General features: G+C 41.6%; 1 pseudogene; it reads right to left on the bottom strand.

Moving 5' to 3' along the window:
• Positions 1–6,872: 6,872 nt before the first annotated feature.
• On the bottom strand, positions 6,873–16,450 carry LOC142427569 (nicotinamide phosphoribosyltransferase pseudogene; annotated as a pseudogene).
• Positions 16,451–16,879: the final 429 nt, after the last annotated feature.

The raw sequence follows: 16,879 nt of genomic DNA on the forward strand, positions 1-16,879 counted from the left end.
GGTTGCACTTTAGGACTGGTGCAGAATGATTGCTTAATATAAAATGGTTCTACAAATTAGCCCACATGGAAGAAGCACACCGGCCAGTGCGATCACGAGGTGCCCAAGGGACCAGGTATAAGGCATCATGCAAAAAAAAAAGATATAAGTGTGTGTATGTATGTGTATATGTGTGTATATGTATATATGTATATATATATCATATTAAATGAAGGGGGAAGTGCAGAGTGGAGACCCAAGGCCCAAGTGTCGACCAATGGAGATCCCCTCATAGAGGGGTTTAGGAGAGGAGATGGGTTAATTAGGGTGTGAGGTAGTATCGATGAAGAACACAGCTTTCCCCCGGATCCTGGATGTTTCCTCCCCCCAACTACCATGATCTGAATTCTACCTTGCAGGGCTGGATAGGACAGAGGCTGTACACTGGTGCATATGAGGGTTGGAGGTACAGGGAATCCAGCGTGGATGATACCTTCAGGACCAAGGGTGTGAGGGACGATGCTGGGAGAGTGGAGGGTGAGTGGGTTGGAAAGGGGGAACTGATTACAAGGATCCACATGTGACCTCTTCCCTGGGAGAGGGACAGCAGAGAAGGGGGGAAGGGAGACTCCGGATAGGGCAAGATATGACAAAACAACGATGTATAAATTACCAAGGGCATATGAGGGAGGGGGAATGGGGAGGGAGGAAGAAAAAAAAAAGAGGACCTGATGCAAGGGGCTTAAGTGGAGAGCAAATGCCTTGAGAATGATTGGGGCAGGGAATGTATGGATGTGCTTTATACAATTGATGTATGTATATGTATGGATTGTGGTAAGAGTTGTATGAGTCCCTAATAAAATGTAAAAGAAGAAAAGAGAAAAAAATGATTAGGGCAAAGACTGTACAGATGTGCTTTATACAATTGATGTATGTATATGTATGAACTGTGAAAAGAATTGTATGAGACCCAATACATTGTTAAAAAAATAATAAAATGGTTCTATTTAGGCTAACAATCACAATTAGTTCTTTGGTAGTGAACACCAATTACAGCTCTTAATAATTTCTAATTTAATCACAGCTTTTCGCTTTTCCTCCCAACTTTTATCAACTCCAGTATCAATTCGAATTTCTTGAGTACTTAGGTTAAAACTTCCTGATAACAATTGTATTACTTTTTCCATAAGAGGTTCCTGCTTCTAGAATCAGCAAACTGTTGTGAGTGCTTCTGAGAGCCATCTCTTGGCTAGTCAAAACAACTGCAGGGAGAACAGAGGCTGGGCTTTTGCTCTTTTGTTAGGTCTGGTCTCCTGCTGTGAAGCTGGGTGATACCTGCAGTTTCTCTCTTCTTTGCTCTGGCAGGCAGACACCTTGCCTCCCACGCTTTGCTTGGCAGGGTCTGTATCAAGCTCCTTCCAATATTTTCCCGCTGGGAAGGCTTGGCTAATGAGTTCCCTTCCTACAGCGGGGCAGAGTTCAGGTTCCATTAAACCCGATCTTGATGGCCCTGGCCCATGCTCTGACATAGGCCGCAGCCTGCTCTGCCTACACTCTCTGTGAAGATGACCTGTCTTCCCACAACTAAAACACTTTTTTCTAGGTCTGATATAATTTGCCAGTGCAGATGCCATGAGGTCAGCCTTGTATTCCTCTGTCTCTACATTCCTGCATATCCTGAGATAATCTAGCAGAGTGCCCTGTTCCCAGTGGAAGGTATTTTTACAGTGTTTATTGGAGAAATCATAAGATAGCTTATGCACTAAGTCTCTTACTGCCTGGACATTCTTTACATATTTGGAAATAGAACTTTTGGAACACAAAGTCAGCATAGGATTCATCAATCCACTGTCTTATAGCCATGCAAATCGGCTTTCTCTCTCCTGATGGAATTATCTTTTCCCAGGCACTCAAGCAAACCTCACGTATCTATCCTATTATCTGTTGAGTAAACTGTACTTGAAACTCAACTGTAATATAATTCTCATCCCCTAGTGTTGGATTGGGGGAGGGAACGCGAGCTCACCTTTGGCGCATGGAAGAATTGTGACCAGTTGGGATGCAAAAGCTGCAAAAGGAGTTTATTTGCTAGCTCAAGCTAGGGCTTCCCTCCCTCCACTGCCCAACACAGTGGGGACCCAGCAGCCAAAGGGAATCAGCCCTGAGTTCTTTGTTCACTGGGCTTTTATGGGGCCAGGGCCAGGGGGCAGTCCAGTGTTGCTGTTCTTTAAATTGATTAGAGAAAACTTCTGGTGCCAGCATTGTCCAGTGGTGGTTGGCAAGCAGTTTCGCATGTGTTTTCTTGACTGGTCAATCGGTGGGGGGTGGTCACTGCTCCTTGCTGTAGAAATATTATATCTAACCCTCTACGATTTTGTAGGACTACCTCAGAAAGAGAGCTTACAGATTTTTCTAGATGCGTTATTGCATCTTCTAGTCTGGCTAAATCCTCATTGGTTAAACTCTAGAGATGGGTCAGTCCATTATTTTGGTTGCTTAGAGCAGCTATTTCTGTGCCCGTTCCAGCAGCGCTAACTCCAAGTAACAGAGCGACAGTTAAAACAGTGACAGGAAAAGAGGACCTGATGCAAAGGGCTTAAGTGGAGAGCAAATACTTTGAGAATGATTGGGGCAGGGAATGTGCGGATGTGCTTTATACAATTGATGTATGTATATGTATGGATTGTGATAAGAGTTGTATGAGTCCCTAATAAAATGTTTAAAAAAAAACAGTGACAGGTTCTCTTTTAACCTTCTGGTAGTGCTGCTTTGACCATTGTAAGCATCCATCTTCCCATGAATGGTAAATAACCCACGGGAAAAGAATTATATTTACACAGAATTCTGTAGCATTAGTGGAGTGTAACAACTTGGTATACAGGCAAGGGGAAGGGTAGGAATTTGAACATATCCACAAACTACCTTTAGTAGGAATTATCCACTTATTGCTTTGACTGACCTGAGAATTTATATGTATACATGAGGCCTCATATTTTTTTTGGAGTTTTTCCCACACACGCTCCAATTCCTTGAACATTTTCTATTGTGAAACTTTTTTTCTTACGGCTATTCCAGTCGCACCTTGCATCGGCCTCCTGAACCAAAGTTCTGTTTATAGCTAAGGCATCATAATATGGGGGTTCTATACTATAACAAAGCCAACAACTTTTGGTAGCATTTGGGTTAGTACTGTTTAAAGCATTATACGTTGATACTATTAAATCAAACAAAGGAGAACTGAGATGAACCCTGTTCTGCGTGTGTTCTGGACCAGCCGTTGATGTTACAGTATGTAGGACTTTTAGGACTGGGGTGGCTATTATTTCAGAAGGCCCACGTTATTCCTCGGATCAAGGTCTCCCAATGATGATGCCGGCTCTGGATGGTGATTTTTATGGTATTATTGGCATCAGCACTATTACTTGACACAAATTTCATTGACACAGAGTCTTCTTTAGAACTCCATTTCCAGTCACCATCATTGGTGGTTACACAAGCCCATTCAGAACAATAGGGCCATCATGCTTTCCTGGCTACGTCCCCACAACTGCTGCAGGCTACGTCCCCACAACTTTCCTCTGTCAGTGCCCTCAGGCCAGGTCGTAGGGCACACATGAAACCCCTGTTTCCTCATGACCAGTTTATTATTTAAAGGTGTGCTATACCCGACATGCCATGCCACTCGGGGGCTGAGACCAATCCTTCTTTCTTGCCAGAGCTGTTCAAGGCTGAAAAATATTTCAGGATACTGCATTGCAAATATTGGATGTGTCTTACTTACTGTTGCCAGAATGTCTCCGGTGACTAAATTTTTTAGAGTCCAGGTGTGAATCCAAGGTTCATGTGGGTTATAATCGCAGTTTACCTTGATAATCGCAGAGAGGAACACCCAGAGGGCTGCCAGCCACAGGATCATGATGGTCTACTGAGGCACACCCAAAGGGGGTTGGTGGGATGCTGAGTTACCTTCCACACCTTTTCCGGAGGCTCCACTAGGCGGGTATGGCTTTTGTGAAACCAGGCAGCTATCCTGTCCTCCACCTTTAAGGCTGTAGGAGAGGTTAAAACAACCTGATAAGGCCCCTTCCATTTGATTTCTAGATTTTTGCTACGGAACCTTCGAACCCAGACCCAATCTCCAGGCAAATGCTGATGTTGACTTGCAGCTGCATTTGCCTGCTCAATGGCATTTTGGTAAACAGCCTGAATGGTGGGTCAAACATTGGCCTGTATCGCCTGCAAGGCTTGTATAGCCCCTAATATCTCAGGAGGCCTGCATAGGGTGGATTGAACGCTCTAGGGATAATGGGAGGTGGTTTACCATACACAATTTTAAAAGGTGTTAATTCAAGCATGGGGGAATTCCGCACACGGAATATAGCAAACGGCAGGAGAGTCACCTAGTTTTCGCCAGTCTCGTAGGCTGATTTGGTCAAAGTCTACTTTAAAGTTCTGTTCATTCTCTCTACTTGCCCAGAGCTTTTTGGGTTGTATGCACAATGCAGTTTTCAATTTGTCCCCAGAGCCTGAGCTAAATTTTGAACGACCTCAGTTACAAAAGCAGGCCCATTATCAGATTCAATTGTTTGAGGCATTCCATATCTTGGAGCTATTTCTTTTAACACCTTTTTTGCTATTATCAGGGCTGTCTCTCTTTTAGTTGGGAAAGCTTCTACCCAACCTGAAAAAGTCTCAACGAGGACTAACAAGTACTTGTAACCATATTTGCCTGGCTTGATCTCAGTGAGATCCACCCCCCAATGTAGCCCAGGTTGCTTACTTCTTTCTCTAGCCCCTTGATGCATATTTATAATTTTACCTGGTTTCAATTCTTGGCAGACAAGGCATGGGATCACCAGCTGTTCTGCAGTCAGTCTTTGGCCTTTGAACTGTAGTTTGGCAGTTTGCAACAATTGTAGCATCTTTTTTTCCCCTAAATGAGTAGTACAATGTAAATTGTACAGCATCTCGCGTCCCACCTCAGCGGGGAAGATAAGATTGTCCTGGGCCTTTAGCCATGGTGAGCCCTCTTCTACTAGGGCTTACAGCTCTTGTTTGACCCACAGTTCTTCAGCTGTGTAGCCAGGCACATTGGAATGGACCCCTTTCCTGGAAGAGAAAATGGAACAAGGCATACCTGCCCACCTGGTTCTCCAGGTCCATCTCCTTCCTTTTCTTGGACCGCAGCCTTTTGCACCTCCTTGTCTGCAGCACGATTGCCCTTAGCTTCCATGGAGTCTCCTTGTTGATGGCCGGGTGTGTGCACAGCTGTCACCGCTTTTGGCAGTGTTACAGCTTCCAGTGGCTGCATCACCTCAGTCTTATTCTTTATTTCTTTTCTTTTAGCAGTTATGAATCTTTCTTTTTACTGTGAGTACTGATATTCATCCTGGTTGGTGGTGTGGAGTAGTTAAAAGGTGTCTTTTTGAATCCGTCAAGCAGACTTGTTCGTTTTAAAGTATATTTGGGCATTTAACTAGGTTATAATGTCTCTTCCTAGCAGGGGCGTTGGGCACTTTGGGATGAGCATGAACGAGTGACTTACTTGACCCACTCTGAGGTCCATTTTGTGCGTAGAAGTCGATCGGTAACAGGTGGTCTCCGTGACACCTTGCACCCAGGTGGTACGAGATGACAGTTTTTCATTGTCGTGGGTGAGGACCGAGTGTTTTGCCTCTGTGTCAACCAAGAAATCAACCATTTTCCCCTCCACCAATCATGGTACCCTAGGCTCAGGGAGGGATTCTGAACCCCGAGTTCCTCATTCTAGGTTCTGCCTTTTTTTCCCCGCATAAAAATAGGGGACATGCTGTCTTATGAAGATTGCGGCACCTGTCAAACTGGTGTCCATCCTCCTGGCAATGCCAGCACCATATCATTCCTTTCAAAAGCTCTTTTTTGAGTCAATCTCTGGCCCAGTACTCTCTTTCCTCGCAGTAACTGCACTGATCTTTTCCTAGTCTAGCCTCCCATTTCTATTAATGCCTTCCCTTGTTCTCCCTCTTCACTTGCAGTAGCTGCCACTAATACTTGGGCAATTTCCCTAGTCATCTTCCTAGTTTCTCCTGCCTGGATCCATCGATCTTCCATCCGCTGTCTTTCTTTCCAACAAATCCTTCAAAGTTTTTCTCCCAGCCTTTATACTTTCTTTTGACATCTGATGCACCTTGATTAATAAAAGCCATTATTACTGCAGCCCTACTTTCCTCTGATGTCAGATTTATGGGGGTATACAGCCTAAAAGCTTCCATGATGCGTTCTAAGAATGCAGCTGGACTTTCCTGGGGCCCTTGCCTTACATTACCTACCTTGGCCAAATTAGGCGGCTTTTTTGCTGCCACTCAGAAACCAGCCTTGAGAACCTGGCGATAAATTCGGAGCCTCTCCCTACCTTCTGGTTCATTGAAGTCCCATGCAGGTCTTTTCTGGGGAAGTGTGGAGTTGGGGGAGGGAGAAACTAACAGCAATGGTGACTGTATGAGACCACTCAAAGGGAACAAACATCAGAATTTCAGGTGATAGGATGCAAGGGGTGGTGGAAGTTACAGCAAAAAATAGATAGATAGATAGATAGATAGATAGATAGATAGATAGATAGATAGATATATAGATAGATAGATATTGAGGGTTCTGCAGGGGGGGTGGTTCCAGGGTTGGGCGGGAGTGGATAGGGGGAGCTGATATGAAGGTATCGAAGTTGATAATAGCAGTAATTGTACAATTATGTTTGATCCAATAGAACTATAGATTTAAATACATAAGCTGCCACATAACTACACTTGAAGGAATATTTTAAGAGATTTCTTGTTAACTTCTGTAGCAAAGTTCCACCAGAAACAAAGGAAATATTTTCAATACTCCCCTTTTTTCCTTTCACCCCTTATACAATTTGCTTATAAGGTATTAATATCTATTCCATTCTCTTAAATAACTCTTAGGTAAGGTGGCAGTAACTTGTAACCCTTTGAATTCTCTATAACATGGAACGAAATTCAATATCCCAAACCTTCAATACAATGTCAAAGGATTTCCAGAGTCAGGTCTGATTTTTAGTGGCACATCTGTACTTCTTGATATTATTACATGTCTGAAATCGTCACCCCATATTTTCTGACATGCATTAAAAATGTCATAGCTATCGCCGACCGCAAATACAGGCACTGATGAAAACTGCGTTACTCTGATTTTTAATGCATCTTTTTCATGGTCTTTCCCCCACGCTGTTATAAAGCTATGTACTACTGCTGGAACAGAATAGCCTGGAACAGGACCTTTTGTTCCATCGTATTTTTTATTTAAAGAAATTCCCACTACTTGATGTGCTCCTGTAAAGCAGTGGTTCACAACCTTCCTAATGCCACGACCTTTAATACAGTTCCTCATGATGTTGCTGACCCCAACCATAAAATTATTTTGTTGCTACATCATCACTGTAATTTTGCTACTGTTATGAATCATAATGTAAATCATAACGTGTTTTCCGATGGTCTTAAGTGACCCCTGTGAAAGGGTCGTTCGATCCGCCAAAGAGGTCATGATCCACAGGTTGAGAACCACTGCAAAGTTAACCAAATGAGCAGAGGCTCCAATGCCAGCAGTCACTTCAGAAGATAATCCTTTGTAGTCAAAGTCATATAATTTCTATTCAAGACCATTTAAGTTGCAGATGTTTCTAACACACATTTAGCCAATATTGTTTTCTGTTCCCTTGACTTTGTGGCTACTGGGATTGGATCCCAAGACTACACAAGTATAGTCTCAATCCAGTATTGTAGATGTGTCTACTGATTCTGAGTGACCTTAGTACAATGTTGTATGGCAGCAACTGAATGTTCTTCTAGCCCCTGCTTGAAAATCTGACCCCAGTTTAGATGAAATATCCTCTGTCAGAGAGATTTTTAACACGTACATATAAAGCAGGTGATTTATGTTCCATGAGCACTTGGCAGGCTCTCTACCTTGTTGCTTGGGAGACCAGCTCAGAATATTGCACAGCCTGAGGGTAAAAGCCTTCCTTCATCTTGGTGTTTAGCAAACAATAGTGGACACATACTATATTTGTCCTTTTGTGATCAACTAATTGCATTCAGCATAATGGTTTCCAAGTCCCTTCACATCATGTGGTGTTTCATAATGCCATCCATCCCTGTTTTTCAGAAATGCATGATATTCCACTATGTGTATGTATCAGAGTTTATTTATCTAGTCTCCTAATAATAGGTATTTGGACAGTTTTCAACTCACCCAACATGGCAGAGTCTTTTACAATAAAATTTCCTAGGATAACCTTTACTACTCTCAAAGCATTGACATGTTTTGTGTTGTTATGTAAAGTCAATCATCATTGACATTTTTCTTACCAATGCAATTTTCAGTTTTCTTAGCAGGATTAATCCTTAGCCCCATGACAACCATATGCCCACCCAGAAATGACACAAGATATAACCTGTACAACAATAAGTAAACAAACAAAAATAAAAGCAGTCCCGCCATTCTCCATAAACTTCTGATCTGACCTCTACTTGGAATCTATCTTTGAGATCTTCAAGACCTTCCTTAAAATGCTCAATTCATCTAAAAACCACCATTTTATATCGAGCAGCCAAAGTTTCATGTCCCCTTGAGTTTCTTAAATACGCGATAATAGCCTTCGGTTCAAAATACTTTTCTTCCACACAGTACAAAACACAGACCGTGCTTTTCATTCTTTCTTTCTTTTTAAAGACTCTCTAAGGAAACTAAGACAACTGTATTGCTTAGAGAACTTGTTTGCAGCAATCCACTGATTAACCAATCATATGCGTATACATTTTATTTGGAATAAACCCTTGCATACAGAATCTGCTTTGCTACCAAGCTCACTGGCTCCAACTGGATCCTAGGCTCTTCTTCCCAATGGGAAAATAAATAAATCTGTAAGGGACCTTTGTCCCCCGCCCGCCTCCCTAAATTTTTATTTTGGGCGACATGCATTGGGAACTGTCTCAAACAACTTAAGTAAATACATGTTTGTTTTTTCTTTTTGTCCTCTTGATTACCCAACTGAAAAATTTGGCAGCCTGTACCTTGGTGGACTATCTTCTGTGAGCCCAGCACAGCTGTCTCACTGGGTTATCTCACTGAGTGCCTTCATACAATACTCAGAACTCAGAACTCAGACCATTCAGCTCCATGCAGGCTGTGCTTATGACTGTTTCCCTGGTCATGGTGACTCTGCCCTGGAACTTTGGTGGGTATCTTGTTCCATCATTACTAGTGAAGATCTCTCCCATCCACTCAAACCTGTGTCCAGGGGTCTGCCTCACGCAGCCAATAAGGTAACTGGTGAGTGAGTGTCCAGAAATTTTGCAGGAGATCTTCACTGAAGCACCCCGCTTCTTCAATCCAGCACCAGATTGGACCAGCTGGACCTCAGAGTCACTGCCTGTTGAGTGAAGACAGGTGGACAAAATCAATCTAGAGTAGCTACAACCACTTCCTCCTCCCTGAGACCGGTGACTTCTTGCCCGGTAGCTGCCACCACCAAGAAGAGGATTCTCAAGATCCAGTCCATGGTGTGAGAGCTGTCTCCTCAGAGTTTCTGTCGGGGAGGGTATGCTAGTTAAACGATCCTTCAGGAAACACAACATACTCATATTTGATCTAGTAGATCTCTGATTATTTGCATATTCATGTGGTGGAGTATTTAAAAGTAAGGCTTGTGATTAATAAATTACTTGTCATGAAGAATTCTATCTATCATGCAATCCCTAAAATTCAATCAACAAAGTTGCATTTTGAAACTTTTGAATCTTTGTGACAACTTTTTTAAAACTTTGTATTTCAATCACTAATGGAAATTATAGTGGCTCCTGATTTTTCATGTGATTAAATATTAGAATGCAGCAGTTCATTAAAAATTTTCATTTTTTCATCTTAAACTTCAGTAAACTTTAAATTAGTCTTCTTTGGCAGTCTATGGATATTAACCTTTCACTGACTTTGAACGTTGTATTTCAGGATGAAATGATTTGGACAATGACTACAAGATCATTTTTTCTTCAATTTTTCATTCCAGAAACAGTAAACCATAGATTTATGGATTCCCAAAACATCAATCCATTTAAAGTTTTGCATACTCAAGATATCAATATTCAGCATTCTAGTGATTTATGAAAATTCCAAGTGTATTGGAAGCATACTTCATAATTCCATAGTCTTATTTTATAGACATTAATTTCTTTAGCATCTTATGTTATTTAGTTTTTACCTTGACTTGGATGAATGTTAACAGAGCAAATCTGCTTTCCTCTCAACAATCCATACCCATTTTCTTATATGTCATGGATTGCAATCCCCATAATACAATAGCACTTCTCCCACTTACCCCCTGGTTTCCAATTTGTATTACTTTGTTTTTACTACTTCTTCTGGCAGAGTATTTTGTACTTGGATAAATGCTGCCATTTTTTTTCAAATGGTCAATCATCCTGAGTGTGTGCTCCCTTGTGTTTTTTTTTCTCACCATGCTATCTACAGTTCAGTGAAACATTGAACAACTGGAATAAGTATTGTCCCAAGCCTGAAGGGTTACTGAGGTCTAATCGCTCACGGATTCCACTAGTCTCTATCCAACCAGTAAGCCCTGTCCTTTTAAAATGGTGTTCTACATATTTCACCACTTTATCCAGGCCTCCTAAGGTAAGGGTAGGGAAATGTTGATTTTGTTTTATCCTTCCAAGGGCCATTTTTATATTTATGACATTATTTGTGGGCCATAAAATATGATTAACTTAAAAATTAGCCTGCTATAATTGACCAAACATTTACTTAACCCATCACTAATGTGATGGTAGAACCTATACCCCTTTGCTTATTTATTTATTTCTCATGACCCCTCTTAGATTGGTCAATAATGGTAGGCAGATGGCATCTTCTTCTGGCCTCAGGATTTTGTAGGCTGATTTCTGTATGGCGCATTATTTCATTGGATTTAGTGTTTCCACGCTATTCCATTGGATTTAGTCTGTGGTCATCTCGACTCTTATTTGTTCGGGGGAAGAGACAGGTGAATGGCTGCACCTTAAAAGAATCCTCACAAGTTCTGAAGACTTCTATCACTGTTCAATAATGTAGAATTTACCTCATTGTCTCTGTGGACTTCTTTGTGCCAACTAACCTTGATGTCCCAGAGACTGATCCCTGAGTGGGTCATTCTTTCTGGTATTTCTCTAAGCCTACGGAATGCCCATAATTTTGTCATGCATACTACAGCTTCTCGCTTTAGTCCTATCACATCAGCAATGAAAGTCCTGAAACCGTTTCTCCATCCATGTCACCAAGGATGTCTTTACCTTGAGGAATCAGCACTTTCCAGGTTATATTTTGAAAATATTCTGAACTTGTGGCTCAACTTCCAGCAGCATACTGGATAATGTTCTATTGCTACCCATAAAGTTTCCATTAGCTAATTTTTGAAGAGAAATCATCATGAGTTCTTCCTAGACTGTCTTACTAAAGGAAAGCCATTAAAATTCTCCAATATTCAACAATATTATAACTTCCAGAATCAAAGCAGTATTCAAGTCACCAGAAAAAACTAAGGATTGTTTTCATAACAATACTAGAACTGACTGATGGGTGGGAAAAACAGATAAAAAGAACGTACTTATGTTAATTTGTCCTAATACATTTAATTTTAAAAAGAGTATAACAAATGTTTACTAGTAAATTTATAGTTCAAATTAAATGCAATGCCGCAAGATAAAAAAACTACCAGAAGTTCACGTAAGAAGAAATAAGATACAAAATTTTGTGTATGTAGTGTTTATTAAAGAAACATTACCCATAAGTGAAGTGGCACTGAATTATACTTTTTAAGGAAAACCATCTAATCTGGAGGAGAAAACAACAGGAACGATGATTCCAGGGGAGGGACATAGGGAGGGACATAAGGAGGGACATAGGGAGTGAAAATGGGTGTTATCAATGCCAGGGACAAAGGAACAAGAAGTTATCTAAAATCGATGGCATTGAGGGTGTAGGGCTTGATCAAGCAATGTAACCGAGAAGAATTACTGAAACCCAAATGAAGGCTGAGCATGATAGTGGGACAAGAGGAAAGTAAAAGGAAATAGAAGAAAGGGCTAGGAGGCAAAGGTCATTTATAAATGTCTAAATACAGGCATGTACATATGTAAATATATTTATGATGATAGGGAAATAGATCTATGTACGTATATTTATAGGTTTAGTATTAAGGTAGCAGATGGACATTGGAGCTCTACTCAAGTACTCCCTCAATGTAAGAACACTTTGTTCTATTAAATTGGCATTCCATGATGCTCACCTTCCCAACATGATTGCTGAAGACAAATCAGGTGCATAAGCAAAGGTGGTGAAGAGAGCAGTTGTTGCCTGGCTATCAAAAGATATAGCATCTGAGATCTTGAAGGCCTGAAGATAAGCAAGTGACCATCTAGATGAGAAGCAACAAAGTCCACATGGAAGAAGCACACCAGCCTGTGTGATCACAAGGTGTCAAAGGGATCAGGTATCAGGCATCAAAGAACAAAAATCATATCATTGTGACTGCGGGGGACTGCAAAGTAGAAACCCAAAGCCCATCTCTAGCCAACTGGACAACCACTTACAGAAGGGTCGCTGGGAGCAGACAAGCCAGTCAGGGTGCAGTATAGCACCAATGAAACATAAAAATTTTTCTCTCTTCCCCCCTCCGCCATATGATGACCCCAATTCTACCTTACAAATCTGGCTTGACCAGAGTAAGTACATGGGTACAGGTAAGAGCTGGAAACACAGATAATCCAGGGCAGATAAACCCCACAGATCAATATTGAGAGTAGCCATACTAAGAGGGGAAGGTGAAGGTAGGAAGAGACGGGGAACCAATCACAATGATCTACCTATAACCCCCTCCCAGGGGACTAACAAGAGAAAAGTGAGTAAAGGGAAACATCAGTCAGTGTAAGACATGTCAAAGTAATAATAATTTATAAATTATTAAGGGTTCATGAGGGAGGGGGTTGGCGGAGTGAGAGGGGGAAATGAGAAGCTGATACCACGGCCTCAAGTAGAAAGAAAAGATTTTGAAAATGATGATGGCAACAAATATAAAAATGTGCTTGACACAATAGATGGATGTTCAGATTGTGATAAGGGTTGTACAAGCCCCCAACAAAATGATTTTTAAGAAAAGAAAAACATCTATTCTTACATACAAGTCCAAAAATAATGGCAAAAACAAATAAACAATGCCTTCACAACAGGTCTGGAATATAAACACTTTAGATCAATGTCACCCTTTAAGCTCAAGTAATTTTAAACAATGCATTGCACTCATGAGTGTTTACCTGCCTGTGTTTCCATTCATTGTTAGACGTTTTTACGTGACACGTAGTATGAGAATGAGAAAGATAATCTGCTTGTCAAAAATAAAAATAAAATGGGTCATATAGAAAGATAATTAAGGGTCAGAGTCATGTTAATATTTCTACTGCAAACAGAGTTTACTAGTTCCTCCTTTCAAGTTAGCAGTGATGATTAGAAAATGTAGGGAAGAAATGAATAGTGAAAACTGTCCCTGGAGATGCTGAGAGCCAGTTAGAGAACATGCAGACTCCAACAGGAAATCCTCCTGACCCGCTCTTCAGTGCCTGTCTAGGGTGGGGACCTGTGATGTTTTGGGTCTTTAGTGCCTCCTGCTGCTCTTTGCCTCCCTTTCAGGGGAAGTTTGTGTCTGGGCTCACATTGAGTCCCCACAATGGATGTGTACCTTGCACAATAACACAGGGCTGTGTTATGTACAGTCAGGGAACTCAGCAAAAGGGAGAACTGGTTCTTGTAATTGTCTTTGGTGATTAGAGAGTGGACTTCAGAAAGATGAGTGATACTATGTATCACCACCATAGCATATGGGGCCCTACCACTGCAGACTCTTCCCCAAGGGCCAGCTCCAGCAGTAGCTACTGGTGATGGAGTAACCAGAGACCATACAGGTGAGGGAGAACAATAGGCTGTGCTTGACCAGACCTAGAAAAGACTCCTGAAGCAGCACCTGGGACAGTACACCTAGAAATAAAGAGAATAAGTTCCTGTCAGTCACATGCACTCACCACAGGCCCCATAAACCAGCTTTGCTATCTGAGACCCTCACCTTGGGGAACTGTCACCAGGCACAGGAGAACACAGAGCAATAGCGTCTTTGACCACAACTCTGCTTTTTCAGAGGAGTTACAGCACTGCCTGAAGATGTGCTGGCTTTCACAGACCAAGGGTGGAATGTTACCTCCACATTTAGGGCTTGTCATGGCCACTGAAGTGGCCTTACCCCAGGTGAAATGGGTGCTTGTTAAGTCTGAATATTCCTGCTCAGTCTCTCGAGTTGTGGTCTGTGCATGGCCACTGAATAACTGCTCAGAGAACTCACCTTGAATTAATTAACCAAGCTCACAGATTGATCCAGTTTGGAAAATTATTCATAGTTTTGACAATGCAAGCAGTGACACTATCTCTGAAAGTGCCATTTTAAAGCTTATTTCCCATTTAGATTTCTCCTTCATGTCTATCCCTCATATCAGTGTTTGCAAAAAGTTCCAGACTAAGAGTTGACCTCATGTATTTTCCTTCTTACTTGTAACCACAGTATAATCTCTAATATATTCTAATTTTTAAGGTTGAAATACAATTAAAGAGTGGTACTCAAATGGCTTCTTTTGAGAAGATTCTGCTGAAGGGATAAGTAATGGCAAGGTTACAAAAACAACCCAGAGGTTTAGTCAATATCCAGAGATTCAAGCACAGGACAGTCTCCCAGTTGCCAGTTGGAGATCACTGAATTGAGTATTTTCTCCCATGTAGGCTGGAATGTAATCATTTGATCCTGGTCACTGCAGCAGACTGCCTGTCATCTCATGGCATCTGGGGTTGGTGGGTGTCTGAACAACATAAGATTCCGACTGCGTGTATCTCTGCACATTAGTCCAGGTCACTTTCTTTCTTTTCTTTTTTTCAGTCCAGGTCACTTTCATCTCTGTGTGTATAAGAAGTAGATTTATATACAAGAACAATTGAACATTGAGAAAATGGCCCAGCCCAGTCCAGATCAAGTCCATAAGTCTGATATTAGCCTATATGTCCAACAGCAATCTATAAAGTCTCTTCAGACTCACGAAACACATGCAATGATGCCGAATGTAGAAGATCACAGGCCAGTGGGTAGCAAGTCTTTGCATCCAGTGTCATTGGAAACATCTCAGCTCTGGCAGGGGTCTCCCAATGACTTCCCCAGTGCCCAGGGCTGCACAGGATGGGTTCATGTGTCCTCTCAGCTGCTATGTCTCCCAAAGTGTGAAGTAGTGAGAGAGAGTCTTTCCTGCCTCAAAGGAGGAAATACTGGATTTCCCAGAATTCCCATGAGAAGGCCATGCCCACACAGAAGCCTCATTGGCTATGATCTGATTGACAGGCTAGACTCCACTCCTACATTCTTAATCCTCAAATTGATAAATGATTATATAACTCCTGGAGTATCCCTTTGTAGACGACGTTTTTAATCACGTGCTGCAAATTATCCATATAAGTTGGCGGTTTCCTTCTACATTGAAAAAAAAACTTGGCTTGGGCTCTATAATCCACGATATGTTGTTTTCTTTTTGTCCCACTGCTCCAAATCATGAAGTGATATTTGGTCAGTAATTTAATCAATGTACCCACAGAACTTTCAAATTTGTGGAACTTGGAAATTATAGAAAAATATGGGCCCATGAAAGGGCAATTAAAATTATCCAGTTTTCTACTGTTGTAGAGAAATCAGGCATAGTTCTTTGCAGCTTAAACTATTACAATCTTGGCAATCCACAGGGTCTTATAGGGTTTCTATGAATTGGGTGCTTTCATGTTCATTCAGTCCCATACACCAATCCAGGATATAAAATCCTTAAATACATGCCATAGCTACCAATGAGGCAAACAGCATTTATATATAAAAAAGGTATACTTGCACACATGCGATTTAGTGTATGAATAAAATCTACAAATTAATGAAAATTACAATATTTTTGGGGTTTTTATAAATATTAAGGAAGAGGTCATTATTGGAGCAAATATTTTGGAGGGAACGGAAACCTTAGAGGTTGGCAAGATGGTCCTGTGCCTCCCCATTGCTCTGGCTCCAGAAGTCTTATCCCTGTGTTTTCTAAAACCATGTGATCCCTATAGATCACTGTCATTATGTCAGGGACATTGTGTTTGTGACGGCACTGAGTCCTCTCACTGTTGCTCTCACACAGCAATGGACCGCTGTGGCCTCGGGGTCATTGTGCTCAGCTGCAGCGAGAACTGCTTGGTGGGCATTCTGGAGCTTGAGCATCACTTCCTTATGGATGGGTGGGGTTTCTTCTACTAGAATATATCGCTCACAAACTACTAAAACCTCTTCTGCAGGTTTTGGGAGTTCCAGCTCTGGCAACATGGAGTCATCAGGCACCGTGAAGCTTAGGGAGAGGATCTGTGAGGGATTCATCACTCCTGGGTCCAAATCTTGGACAACCGGGAAAAGGGAAAATAATCACTGATGACAAGTAATGGAATCCTATGGCAACCTATTTTTGGAATCTTGACACGACTAGTGAGAAGTGACCACTAGGCAGAAGACTTTCCACAGGAAATTCATGACTTATGGACAAGGTCAGTGGATCCTACAGAACTCTGCTCGTGATGTAACATTTTTCACTATGCTTGAAATTTCACCTGGAAATGGATGAGGTACTTTGCATATTAGAAGCCCATGGAATAAAGTACAGATGTTCCTAGCCTTCTCAGACACTGAAAAGCGAAAGGATGACCCCATCATCTTCTTTGGGATAAAACCAACGTGAAGTTCACTGCCATACAGCTGATT

The sequence above is a fragment of the Tenrec ecaudatus genome, chromosome 15, assembly GCF_050624435.1.
Source record: "Tenrec ecaudatus isolate mTenEca1 chromosome 15, mTenEca1.hap1, whole genome shotgun sequence".
Classification (NCBI taxonomy): Eukaryota; Metazoa; Chordata; class Mammalia; order Afrosoricida; family Tenrecidae; genus Tenrec; species Tenrec ecaudatus.